The following is a 13,987-nucleotide window of genomic DNA, read 5'->3' on the forward strand; positions in this document are numbered from 1 at the left end:
TTCAAGATTATCCTTTTCTTTGTTGAATTTTTAGGAACAAGTCTTAAGTACTACACACTAGCCTTGAACTGCTGATGCTCCTTTCTCTACCTCCAAACTTACAGAATGAAAAAGTTTGTACTATCATAAACAGATTATGTGATGTTGTTGATCTCTCTGCAGGCCCTGGGCAAGCCACACAGGCACAAATAACTGAGCACTGAGAACCAACTTTAAACAAAGGTTTGATTTATTTCTATTTGGCTAGTTTAAACCAAAAATGTCACATTTTCCTACTGAGGTTGAGGGTATTTGACTTATCCTAAACAATGTGTTTCTCATAGTATAATGGAAAACTGGAGCCACTAGTATGGGATCTGTCTCTTTTATCAAGTGTATTAAATTCTCATTTATTGACATTTGTTGAGGGCTTGCTGCATGTCAAGCTCTATTCTAGGAGAGGTGAAAACATCAAGTAACAAGACAGTAAGCCATCTGTCTCTTACATGCAGGGGCATGCAGCCATGTGCATGTTCTTACAGGATTAGGGGAGATCCAAATTCAGGTTCATTTGCTTTAATGACCAGCACTTTATTGACTGACAACTCCCAAGCTCAAAGAGTTCTCCTTGGTAGAAGTTCAACATTTCTCAGCCTTCTCAAGTTAGGCAGATACCAATTTAAGCACCAAACTATTTTTATAGAAGAATTTCCCCTGTTTTATATCTTAAGAAGTCTTTGCCATGTAGAATCAAACAGAACATTTAACAGCAAATCCAGGAAGAAACATGTAGGGGTGAGGAACAAAACACAGAGGATTTTGTGTTTTCATTTTCTGCTGTTGGGATAAAATAATACTATAATAGAAATGAACTAAAGAGTTAAAGAACTTGTTTGATACTCAGGTCTAAGTTACAATCTATCACTTCAGGGAAGTTAAAATGGATAGAACTTAAGGCAGCTAGTTATATCATTGTACAGTCAAGAGAAGAGAACAATTAACTAATGTGTATATATCAACACTAAGCTTACTCTTCAAACTTTCTTATTTTGATTCAGTCTGGGGTCCAACTCATGAAACAGTGCTGCTCATGTTCAGGATGGTTCTTCCCACTTCTATTATTCCAACTCAGAAACCTCCTAAGGCATTCCCCAAAACCAATCTAACTTAGGCAATTGTTCCTTGAATCAACTTTCTTAAGGTGGTTCTACATTGTGGCAAGTTGAGAGTCTAAATTAATGAATACATAGGACTATTCCAAGGAATCCTACTAAATCAAAGCCAGAGAGAAAAGGTCACTGGATTCACATCAAGGCACAGATTTTATGGCCTTGTTGGTCACTGTGACGATAAGCGTTTAACCTACCTTCAAAAACATGCTACCACTATGGGCCTGTTTGTCTCCACAACTTTGTTCACTGTGAAAAATTAAATATATATTTAATATTCATCTGTGATATGAAAACTTCTCCTTCATGTATCCCTGCAAGAGGACTAGTGAAGATCAATGCAGGACTGACATATACCAAAGTGATAGAACAAACAGTAGTATTTATTTCAGTCTATAAACCATAGTGCCTCCTGAGGGTTACAGCCAAGTGGCAGTCGCAGTACAGTGCTCAAAGCAGTCATTAATTGTCTTTAGAAAAGCAAAGTTGCATAATACATCATTATTTTTTATATATTACGTAGACTTGTACTACAATATAATGTGAAGAGTGTAATATTTTAAATGCATCTGTTTGGAGTAAAGGTATCACCAACCTTACTTTGTTTGAATTTTTGATAAATATGTCCTGGTGTTTTATGTATTTTAACCTAGGGAATTTCAACTCCTCCAATTTGTCATTATGAAACAAGCAACTGAGAGGGGTGAAAATAACCCCAATATCCTATGTAGTAAGATTTCTATGTGCATTTTAGTTATGATCCACCTCTATTCACCAAACAGCACTTCCTATGAAATTTTAATGTGTTTAGATGTAGGTATAAAATACATAAGCATTAATACTGTATGATTTAGGAGGAATTTTTTTCCCAAGCCACTAATAAGATAAGAAAACCAAAGTAAATAGAGAAAGAAGACAGGAGAGATGCTGGTCATTTCAATGACCCCCCAAAAAAGCATTCTTGTGGTCAATTAAGGTGCTTAGTAGGTATAGGTATATATAGATATAGATATAGATTAGATATAGATATATATAGATATAGATATACATATATATGTAATATATGTGTGTGTTTGTATGTGTATGTGCATGTGTATATGTATATGTATATATTTAGGAGAATACGATATATATAAGTATATATATATATACTTTATATAGTAGAATATATTTATATATAGTATAATATAATATGTATATATACTTGTATATAGTAGGTATTTATATATATTTATATATGTTGCTATCCAGGCCAGAGAGCAAGACATCTAACAAATTTTGTCAGTCTTTAAAAATTTATTCAGAGTAAATAAGGACACTTAAAACTAGAGGCTCTACAAAATAATTCCACCACAGTCCTGAATAAACCTTTAAATAGATGAAGACCTCTATATTTCTGGGAGAGTTGCATAGAATGCTAAAGTAGACATGATAGATGGGGAAAAGAAATAATCAGAAACTCTTAGGTTATTTCAATGCAAATGATTACAACTCCAAGTAGGAGCCCTTGTCCCATCTGCAACAAGTAGAGCCACACTCTTCCTTGTTTTCTATAAGCATGTCTGCATCACCAACTACTCTTGATGTTCTAGGCTCCAACTGGCCCCTGAATAAATTCTATACATTTGTTGGCAGGTACTAGATATAAAAGTGAGGATCTTTCTTAATTTATATCCTCAGAGCCATGAATGTGCACTGCTGGACATTCCTTTACCATCTACCTGGGTTGTAGTTCTCACCATTCTTGTCCAGTTTTCTTAGTACTTTCACTTCATCTGGTCTGACTTACTCTCTTTTTGGGGAACTTCGCTATTAAGATATAATTCCCCATGATCGAAAGAGTTTAGTTTTTGAGCTATGTGAATAATGGGGTATTCCATTTTTAGCAGGATTTCCTGTCCTGCCTCTCTCTGGAGAGTGTCTTTTCCTAGAAAGATTCCCTGACCACAAATGATAGGCCTTGTCTGAAAAGTGACCTTGTACAGAACCCTCTAAAGACTGCATAAGTCACCACATTACATCCTGTTCTGATCTCCTGCCCACATGATAATTTGGTGGTGTATTTTAACCAATCAGCCCTTCCTGCTTCCTTGATGTTATGACCAATTAGTCCTATAAGAGCCCTATCCCTGAAATAATAAAGTATACTTATCTCACATCCCCAGTCTCTGGAGATCATTTCCACTATATTCACAGATGTCAAAAGACTGTTCTTTGTATCTTCTCTCTTTTCCCTTTTCGGCTAGTGGCCAGTAGACTCTTAGGAGAAAGATAGGATCAAACTCTTTCTGTAACAAGTATAACAAAATTTACATTCACCATGAAAGAAAGACTTCATAGTTTAAGGTCATTAAGAAAAATACTTTGTTTTGTAAATTCTTTGTCATTACAATTTCTGGGTCCTGCATAAGACACATACTTCTTCAAGACTCCTTACCTCCATGATGGTAAGGGTGCACTGTCACTGACATCCTAGCATGACATGACCACTGCCCTCTTGAGCTATAATATGCTCTGATATTGTGAAGGAAACCTGAAAAAGACTGGGCATATAATCTTTCCATTTTAGATGGGGGAGCAAGGGGAACATGACACTACTCAATGATTTATTTACAGCTAAGAGTTACTAGGAATGAGAGGCCCACAGGAACTGTATATTTGTAATGATATATTGTAGGCTGAAGAGAGAGAGACAGAGACAGAGAGAGAGAGAGAGAGAGAGAGAGCCAGAGAGAGGGAGAGAAGTATTTTCTTCAGTAGTATATCCACTCATGAGTTGATCACAATCAGTAAATGACCCCTCATGAAAACTCATGTAATTAACCCAACTAAACTCATTGTTTTACCAAAATAGAAACGGGTAGATTGGTTTGCTGTTCTATTACTGAGGCCCTACTGAGGGTAAAATGATATTTACCTTTTCCCCAAGAAAAGTTCTAATAGTAGCCTATTGTAAATGAATCAGGGATTTTGTAAAGATTTAATAAACTTATCCATAAAACAACTACTCAAAAATTATCAGTTGCCATTGTCACTCATTATTAGGTTTTTTAAATTTTTCTTTCTTTCTTTCTTTCTTTCTTTCTTTCTTTCTTTCTTTCTTCTTTCTTCTTTCTTCCTTTCTTTTTTTGTTATTTCTGGAACTAGGATTCCCTGCTGTAGTGCTGATAGCTAGATCATGATATTGTACAAAGAGATCTTGATATTTGACCAATTACATCATCATCATTCTTTCTTCCACTCCTCAGACGTTGAGATCTCATTTTTTAAGTTATGACACTGCTAGACAGGTACTCTGAAGCAGTAATCCATGTAGGCAAAACCCTATAACTAGCTTTCTCTGAAAAAGGTGAAGAATTAAAGTACATCTCACAAAATAGATTGCTTATTTAAAATGAGGACATCTGTCATGCAGGGACATGAAGCAGATCAGCAACAGAGAACTCAGCAGAACTCTTTAGAAACAATAATCCTTAAGGTATCCACTGTATCCAACAAAGGAAGCTTTTTTTTCCTATTCATTTAAGGTACACTATTCTTTGAAGAATTGGTGAAATAGTCAGTCAAATCATTTTCTTTTATTTTTGAATTTATGGGAATTCCAAGATGATTAAGATTAATCTGGATTAGAGCGAGTTAAATTGGTAAAACTCATGCTATAGAAGCATAAGTACCTGGGTTTAAAACCACAAATCCAACATAAAGGCCAAACACATTGGTATGAAGCTGTTATATCTGTTTAGAAATGTGTTATGAAGATAAAACAATCACAAGATATTAGAAGAGAGCTAGCCTTGTGCATGTAGTGATGAATCCCAGAAACTCTGCCTAAACAAAGAGGACAATGAGACCCAGAACCTAGCATTGTTCTCAGACCTCCAGAAGTGTCCCATGGCATATATGCAACTACACACACAGACACATACATGCACACACACACACACACACACACACACACACACATCTACTCTATATTCATGGATTTTTAATAGTTTTGACAACTAAGTACACATGACATAAACAGATTTATCAATGGATATCCAAGCAAATAATAAGGAAGTCCTTTCCTGAAATAGCCCTTAGTAAAAATTTAAGACTCCACTCTAGTAAGCATCTCAAAACAGGACATTTTAATGTCTTTTTATATGTCCCACAAGTGGAAAAGAGACAAAGAAAAATGGATACGTACAATCACCTGCAATGAGCTCTGCCACAGACCAATCACACATCAAAATTAGTTGAGTCACTATGAATCTAGTTACACATGATCTAGCTAAGAACAACATCACTCAGGAAACACTAACAGTCACTTCATGAGGTTTACTGTCTGTCTTGTTTTGGAATCCTGCATGTCAGTTATGGAGGTCTATCAACCAGCTTTTGTTTTACTGCCCATAGTATCACAGAATCTTGGTATTCTAAAAATAGCTTTCAAGTACTGGAAGAAAAGAGTCAGGCTTTAAGCAGGAGCAAGAGGGTAGTGGGCTTGATTATTACTGGTATAACAGCTTTAATTACATTAATTGCTAGCACCATTGCTTCTGCATTTGCTTTGACACAAGAAGTTAAGAGAGCTACTTTTGTTAATCATTTAGCAAAAAAAAAAATGTTACTAGTGTGTTGATTATACAAGAGGATTTAGACAGGCAGTTAAAGGAACAGATTGATGCTCTTTATCCTGTTCAATCATTGGAAGGAGGTTCAGAATTTAAGAGTAAGTAGCCATCTCAAGTATCATGCCAAATATCATTGGATTCATGTTAGTTCTAAAATTTACAGTGGTGGTAATTATAATTAGGCAGAAATTTAAAGATACTTGCAGTGTATTTGACATAATTCTAACACCTTTCTGGAGATTTTAACTTTAAATAATGAGCTTATGAATTTTAAGAATGCTGTTCTGCTGTGCATTGATGAGATAGATACTGCTGATAAAATTTCCCATGGCCTGAGGTCAATATTTCTATTTTGGTCATGCTTCAAGAATGACTCATATAGCTTGATTATGAGAATACTTTTATTCCTGCCTATCATGTTAAAGCTTGTCTTTAACAACATCAACATGTTGGCAGCCAAAGTACATGGCTTGAACCTGAAAATGGACCCTCAGATGGAATTATTAAATTAACAAGCTGGAAAGCCAAAGATGGGTAATATTCTGCACAGAGTCTTACCAACCTAAGACAGAAAAGCATTGCTTTTGATAATACATATTCCATGATGGGAATGGAAGGTATTCTTGTCATAAAGACGTAGGACAAGTTCAGTCTTGTTAATGAAATAAAAAAGGGTGAGAGGCAGAGAGCCTTTGGGGCTGATTGGCAAGAATCTGACATGGGCCAAGGACAAGCAAATGGGCTGCTTTGCCGGAATATGACATTGGCCAAGAACAAAGATATGGGCTGCAGGCAGGAATGTGACTTTAGGCTAGAACAAAGAAGTAATTTTAGGCAGGATTCTAAATATTAGGCTAGAACAAATAAGTAATTAAAGGCAGAAATCTAAATTATAGGTTAAAACAAGGAAGTAGGCTTCAGACATGAAAATTACTTTAGGCTAGAACAGAGAAATAGGCTGAGATATTTTGTTCATCCTGATAAGTCCTTATAAACAGTGATCATGGGAGTGTTCACAGAATTTCATTTATTGGTTTGCTTATTCTTTTACTATTTGTGTTTATTGTCTTGCTTGTTCCTTGTCTATTTGTATCTACTGTATGGCTAATTCCTCAAGCCAGAAATGACCTTAATACTTACATGTAATTAAAATGGTATAAAAGCAAAAAGTAGGATGGGGGATGGGATGGGGGTTTTTAGGGAGGGGAAATTAGGAAAGGAAATGACATCTGAAAAATAAATAAATAAAATATCCAATAAAAAAGATTTTTTTAAAGAAAATAAAGCAAAATTTTAAAAAAATTGCTGTCAAAGGCATATCTTATTAAGGAAGGAGTTAATTTCAGCTGACAACTCTCAAACTTCACTCCATCCATGAGAAAAGTCAGGGTTGGTGCTGGGCCCTGCATGGCTGCCTAATGGGAGATGTGACACTGTTTCTATCCCTAAACATTTCCAGGTCACCTATACCACCATGTGCTAATGGTTGCTATTTTCCTAAAAGTGATCTAAAACTTTCTATTTTATTTTCCATCTTCCTTTCTAGATAATATACTTCACCCATTACTCAGAGGTAATCAGACAATAATAAATGATACAGATGTGTTTTTTGGGAATGAGGAATCAAGGTGATCCTGAGGCTGTAGAGGATGAGGAAGACCATAAATACCTACATGCTACTTTGTAAAAATTGTTCATTGTAAGCCTTCAATTTAGAGTGATATATGAGGAGATAAACATATTATCTAGTCAAATATCTGCAGCATTAAGTTGCCTGAGTAAATTTGGGCATATCAAGAACAGAGTTTGCAGTGCAACATGGTTGTGAACGTAGCTGCATGACACAACTTTGGCTACAGAAGCACCATCAACATGAATAACTCATCTCTGTCTTTCTAGTATACAAATGACACTCTCCTTTCTTATATGTTTTTTTTTTCTATTTTGACTTTTCTACACCATATTTGTCCTCAAATATTATTTTGGTAAAAGTTCCTGGGAAAAATATTTAAGGGCATTACTGGAACAGGAAATAGATTTGATTTCTATAGCCACAGACTGCTCTGTCCTTGACCATTCATGCACCCAACAACCTAGGCATTAATGGACAAGGAGTTCTGAATGTGAAGTCTGAAAGTATTAGTTGTTCTCTGGGAAATCTTAGCCAGTCCATGGTGGTTATGTTGTACCATGAAATATTTAAATCGAGAATATTTTGATAAACCTTAATTTTAGTAGATAAGAGAAATGAAGGCATCAAGGATAGAAATGTCTATAGAAAATATAAGGGACAAGATATAAAAATAAGTAGCTAGGTTTACTGGATTAGTGAGCAATGATGAAAGCCCCCAAGAGAGGAGATCTCTATAATAGAAAGTTTGATCCAGAAGTAGTATTAGGCAAAATTGAAAGATACATGTATAATAATAATAATTAAAAAACATAAAGGATGGTTTGGACACTGCCAGTGGTCATTGATCCAGCAATAGTATTGGGCAAAATTGAAAGATACATGTATAATAAAAAAACATAAAATATAGTTTGGACACTGCCAGTAGGTCATTGAATTAGTGAACTGACTTTCCTGGAAAAAATGGAACATGCTGATTTGTGTCCCTGACACTGCCTGCCAAAGGAAATTGGGGCAAAAGTTCTAAGGGATAGAATTTGAGCTTGTGAAGGAGCCCTAGGGGAAGCTTCACAAGGAATTAACATTGGATATGGAAATGACTTTGGAAAAGCATTGTAAAAATGCATTTTGGGATGGACTTAATAAAGAGATTCTGCATATTTAGACAAATTAAAAATTTATTCTAACCTTTTTGGCAAAAGGTGTTCATTAATATCCACCAAGGGCTGGGAATGTATCCAAACCCCAGAAGTTTGCCAAACAGCTCCTTCAGGACACTTGGCATTCCCACCTTGACCTAGTAAAATATTTTCAACCTCTTAAATGCCCTCATGCCTCAAGAAACATTATGCTTTTAGAAAGAAACACATGCAACTGCCCCTTCTTCCTTCATATACTGGCAAAGCTAGTGTTGATTCATTTGGACGTAGTCTTGAGCTTTGAGAGGCTTTTGATATTGGGAACCTTTTAAGACACCTGATTAAGTATACATATCAAACTTAATGGAGAATGAGTTCAATTTCACTAAAGAACATTTAGTCAAGGAAATAAATTAACATAAGATGTTGTGAAACAAAAAAAAAAAAAAACATACTCATTCCTAAAGAATGGTGATTTGGGGTTACTGGACCAAGAACATACTATTTTGGGAAAAGACTATGTATTTATAATAATTGAAAAGAAAAGCTACTTTCAACCTGTTCTAGAGTGATATGGATCAGATGTGATAGGGGAAGATCTCCTAAAGATATTGGCTCCAGACAGGAAAGAAAATTTTGAAAAAAAATCAAATAGGTCAGGTAACATGATTTGCTGATTCCTCTACATGGGAACAAACCTGTAACTTAATTAGACAAAAAAATGTCTCTAGCCAAAACTTCAGCTAAAATTAAGCAATGAATCTTATTGTGTTACTTAAGAAATTCTTATGATTCATAGTGAAATCCTTCACATGGCATGAATAAAGATTTAATATAGTTGATTATTAATCAAATTAACCCATAAAAATGGACAGTTGTCTTTCACCTGCTCAAACAAGGAGCAAAATTTCATCCTTAACTGATCTGTGCAATTTGCACAACCTATATGAATATCTTAATGTACTAAAATTTTGGTTTTTAAGATTCATATATTGCAAAAAAAAAAAGATTCATATATTGCAGAAGGTGCAAATCAGACAAGATTCATCCATAAGATTGCAGAAATGACTTATTACAGCTCTCTGCCTCCTGATTATGTATCCAGAGACTTGCTTTCAGAACAGCTTCAGGAATAGATGGTGATTCCAAATGACCTCAGTTCCCCCAGCCATTGAAATCAGAACTTCTGTCAAGCCCTAAGCCTTCTAAGCATACAGAGACTAGATATCAGATGCTAAAGCTAGCTTTTTCCTCCTGTTTTATTTTTTATTGGATATTTTATTGACATTTCAGATGTTATCCCCTTTCCCCATGCCCCCCAGAAGCCCTCTATCCCATCCCCCCTCCTACTGCTTTTATGAGGATGTGACCCCACCTACCCACCCACTTCCTCCTCCCCACCCTCGAATCCCCCTACGGTGGGGCATACAGCCTTCCTGGGAACAAGGAGTTCTACTCCCACCTATGCCCGAAAGGCCATCCTCCCCTACATATACAGCTAGAGCCATGGGTCCCTCCCTATGTGCTTTCAGGCTGGTGGTTTAGGCCCTGGGAGTTCTGGTTGGTGGTATTGTTGTTCTCCCCATGGGGCCACAAACTCATTCAGCTCCTTCAGTCTCCTCTCTAACTTTGGGGATCATTGTGAGCCCCATGATAAGTTCTATGTTCTAAAGCTAGCTTTCTTAAGTCTAACAACATTTTCTAATTTTTTCTATTCCTCCAAATTCAGCAGAAAGAAATTGTGGGAAGCTGTCATCTTGATCCCTTGGGTTTGTGTGTCTGGTTAAGGTTATTGTATAAGTTATAAAGAGGCTGTCAGTTTAAGGTAGAATTTGGAAATGGTCATAATTTTGAACAGGTAGGAAACTAAATTGAGAGATTCTAAGACTTGGGGACTCCCATCTTTCCTTTCTTCTTCTCTGTCCTTTATTGGGTAAAATGAAGGGGTTTGAAGGGAAAAGAGGAGTAGAATAATATTATAAAAAATTAGATTATTGGGATGCAATACTAATTTAGTCTTAAACAAAGCATTGTATAGCCATAACTTTACCTTGGTAGAAATGATTCAAAATTGAACTTATAATTTCTTATAGTGGTAGATAATTTATATATTAATACAGGTTTAACGTTATATTGGTATACATATTTGAATATTGATACAAAATTTAAAATTAATATTATTACTCTTAGATATGCCATTCATTTAAGGATTGAATGCTTTGACCCCGTACTTCTGTAACTGATATTACAAACTGTTTAAGATGATTGAGTAACGAAGTTAAAGGACAGATAGCAAGTGCATGGTTTTGTTTGGATTCTGATTTAAGTTAATAAAGTGTTTTCAGAGTTATTCAAATAGAAATATCTACGAGTAGTCAAGTTTAACAGTTTAGATATATTTTGCATAGTAGGTATTCTTCAAAACCATGAGAAATCCATAAAATATGGCATTTAAAATAATTTTATTAGTAATAGATTTTTCAACTCTGAGACATGTCTTCTTCTAAAAGTAACCCCTTTATGGTTCAAAGAATATATTGAGCATAATAATCTTCATATAGACTTTCTCTAGTTGTGGGTAGATAGCCACTGGGCAAGGATTGCCCTAATTCATCTTTAATCAAAAAATATAGTCCAGGAAAATGCAAATGATATGTGGTAGCTGAAAGCTTAGCTTTGCCAAGACAGGGTAAGTTAGTCTTTCATGATTCCTTCACTTAAGGTCTCTCAGATGATTGTGGTCAAGAAGGCTGAAAACAGATAGTCCAATGGTTTAAGTAATATCTGTCAAGTTAGTCATCTGTCTCTTTAAATTATTAAAGTTTTGGAAAACTAAGTTTTTGTACTTCCTATATGTTCAGGTAATATTTAATTCATTCTTAGATCTGTGAGGAGATTGAAGACTAGCTATAGTCTCATAATCAAACTTATGTTGTTTACCACTGAGGAAGATGATGTACATTTGAAAGAATGTTTTTCAGTTGGTGAAACAAAAGGTGAGACAGACTCTCAGGACTCAAAGAGGCCTAAGATGAAATGCCCTACAGTGAGGAGCAGAAACTTGAAAAGTCTACCTCCAGTAGAAAGGGCATCAAGTGAAAGGATAGTTTTGCCATCCCACAGTCAAAAACTCTGACCCAGAATTGTTCCTGTCTAAAAGAACTGCAGGAATAAAAACAGAGAAGAGCCTGAGGTAAAGGAAGTTCTTTGACAGGCACAAATTGGGATCCAAGTAGGGGAAGTCTCAAGGTATAACATTGTTTCTGATTCTATGGTATGCTTACAAACAGGGGCCTATCATGACTGCCCTCCAAAGGCTCAACAAATAGCTGAAAGAGTCAGATGCAGATATTTACACTGAAACAGTGGACAGAAGCTGGTGATCCTTGTGGTTAATTAAGGAAAAGCTGGAAGAAGTTGAGGAGTAGGTGACAGTATAGGAAGACCAGCAGTCTCATTTAACCGGGCTCCCTGAAATTTCTCAGACACTGTATCACCAACCAGGCAACAGACACCAGCTGATATAAGACCCCCAACACATATACAGCAGAGCATTGCCAGGTCTGGACTCAAAGAAGATGCACCTAACTCTCCAAAGACTTGGGGTCCTAGAAAGTGGAGTTATCTGTTGGGATGGGAGTAGGAATGGGGGTATTCTTTTGGAGACAGGGTGGGTGGAAAGAGATGTGGCATATAGAACAGTTGGAGGGTGGATCAGGAGGGTAATAAAGTCTGCATTGTAAAATATGATTAGTGAATAAATTTTTATTTTTTTAATTTTAATTTTTTTCATTTATTTTTTTCTCAAATCGTAATTCATTCACACAGGGGTTAAAAACACAGAAAGGCAGGATGTGGGGAAGGGAATGACACTGAAGTGTGGGTGTTCAGGGGGAATACAGATATCTTCATAATCAGGTATCGGTTGGGTGAAGGTTCAGGGGACAAGTCACTATGACTCTGTCTATGACTCGCTTGTCCTTATCTAAGTTGATTTTGTCTGCCAAGGCTACCTATGACAAAGTCTATGACTACTCAGGCTTGTAAATTTCCACAAAAGCTGCCTGTTTACATTAGCTTATAGGCATCTGTTTCAATGTTTTACCACTGAGACCCAAGATTTGGTGTTGGTATACATGTATGACAGGCCTATTGCTGATTTTAGGCCTATGGCTGATTTTAGGCCTTCAGTGTGTAAGCAGGGCTGCACCTGACATCTCCTTTCTCTAAGTATAGAAGGGCTGTGGCAATTCTAATCTTGCGAAGACGGGGATAGAGGCCTGACCTCCAGTATTTGAAGGTGATCTTGTAGTGGCTCCAGTCCCCCTGTCGTTGTCCAGTGAGGCATGAGGGCCATACCCGTCCCAATGTCTTTTCCCTGGAGAGGGGATATTTTTTACATCAACCCCTATGCAGTCAGGCTTGTCCCTCAGGGAACCCAGATAGATGTTTTATCTTTTATTTATATTCCCTTGCAGTGCTTAGCCTCTCAGACTAAGCAAGAACTCAGATTGCCTGTCAGAGGGGGTTCTGGGTGGCCCCTCTCTGCTTGGTCTAGGGGCAGAAGTCCCCTCTTTTAGGTTGGGTGGAAATGGGTTTTGGAAACACCCTGTATAAAGTAACAACCTCACCTTGACTCTTGTGGTCCTCCATAGCTAACTTATGATAATGCATCTGAGTAGGTTTTGCTAACAAATTATTTATCTGTTGTATCACAGAGTTAGTTTGCCTATTTGAGGGCAAGGGACAAGAAGAAATAAGCAAAAAGAACCCAAATAATGGTCCCAAGATGGGAAGAAATAGGGTTGACAACCTTCAAGAGGCTGAAAACCAATTCTTGTACCAGCATTCATATGTCTCTTTCTCTCTCTGATTTTTCTTAGGGCCTTCACTGACCTATTTCATGCTTTCTTGACCCTCCTTGTCTTGTCTATGTAAAGGCAACATTCTTCTTTAAGGGCTGTACACAGTCAAGACCTGTACACAGCCTTTTCTATTGTAATAGGGTAAATCAAGTCCAATAAGGATCTTTGCGACTTTAGGAGGTCTCTTCAGACAGTGAAGTGAGGGATTTATTCAGATTAGTGATGTCAATCTCTAGCTGTTTGATGTTCTTGTCAGTGGCCCTTCAAAGGTCTGAGTAGTATAAGTTCGGAGGCCAGCATCTGGATTAGAACTTCTAACAGCAGACACCACAGGTGATTCAATTTTATCTGGAAAGGAAAAAGAAGGGAATTCTCAGGGAGATTTCTCTTCCCTGGATGTAAATTTTTATTCATCGTATTTATGGTTGGGCCTGTCTTTGTGGGGGGTATCTATTTTTTTTTCACTAATCTTTTTGGTAGCCAGTTAGCTGTGCCTTCTGTGGTATCAAACAGGCATATCAATCCTCAGCCCCATAAGAGAACTGGGCCTGGGCCATTGCCTTTAAGGGTAAGAGGGTCCTTCCCCATA

This window comes from Grammomys surdaster, unplaced genomic scaffold (genome assembly GCF_004785775.1).
Source record: "Grammomys surdaster isolate TR1022 unplaced genomic scaffold, NIH_TR_1.0 1087, whole genome shotgun sequence".
Taxonomy (NCBI): Eukaryota; Metazoa; Chordata; class Mammalia; order Rodentia; family Muridae; genus Grammomys; species Grammomys surdaster.